The sequence below is a fragment of the Solanum tuberosum genome, unplaced genomic scaffold (assembly GCF_000226075.1).
Source record: "Solanum tuberosum cultivar DM 1-3 516 R44 unplaced genomic scaffold, SolTub_3.0 scf00063, whole genome shotgun sequence".
In the NCBI taxonomy this organism is placed as follows: Eukaryota; Viridiplantae; Streptophyta; class Magnoliopsida; order Solanales; family Solanaceae; genus Solanum; species Solanum tuberosum.
This window is the reverse complement of record NW_006238988.1, coordinates 300,283-300,573: the sequence shown is the minus strand read 5'-3', so window position 1 is coordinate 300,573 and position 291 is coordinate 300,283. Positions and strand designations below refer to the sequence as shown.

The following is a 291-nucleotide window of genomic DNA, read 5'->3' as shown; positions in this document are numbered from 1 at the left end:
AAGCATCAGAAAGGTTGAGATGCCTCAAATTCCTCAATCGGCCAATGTTATGTGGGATCGAAGAAGAAGGATTCAAGTAATTATTATCAAGGTTTAGTGTGTGGAGATGATGAAGCTGGAAGAGGCTGCTATTGGGATGAATACTTACAGGTATCGGTGATGAGATGTCACCAAGAGGGAGAGCTAGTAACTCCAGATTTGTAAAGTTGTGAAGCATTGTTTCAAATGTTCTCTCATCAAGTTGTAATTCATAACTATCAGAAAGATCAAGTGAAACCAAATTGGAAAGGT

The 291-nt window shown here is 38.8% G+C and overlaps 1 protein-coding gene across 1 annotated transcript in view; it reads right to left on the bottom strand.

Moving 5' to 3' along the window:
- LOC102589201 (receptor-like protein 12) overlaps window positions 1-291 on the bottom strand; it is a 3,529-nt gene that overhangs the window by 2,620 nt on the left and 618 nt on the right. The window lies entirely within an intron of this gene.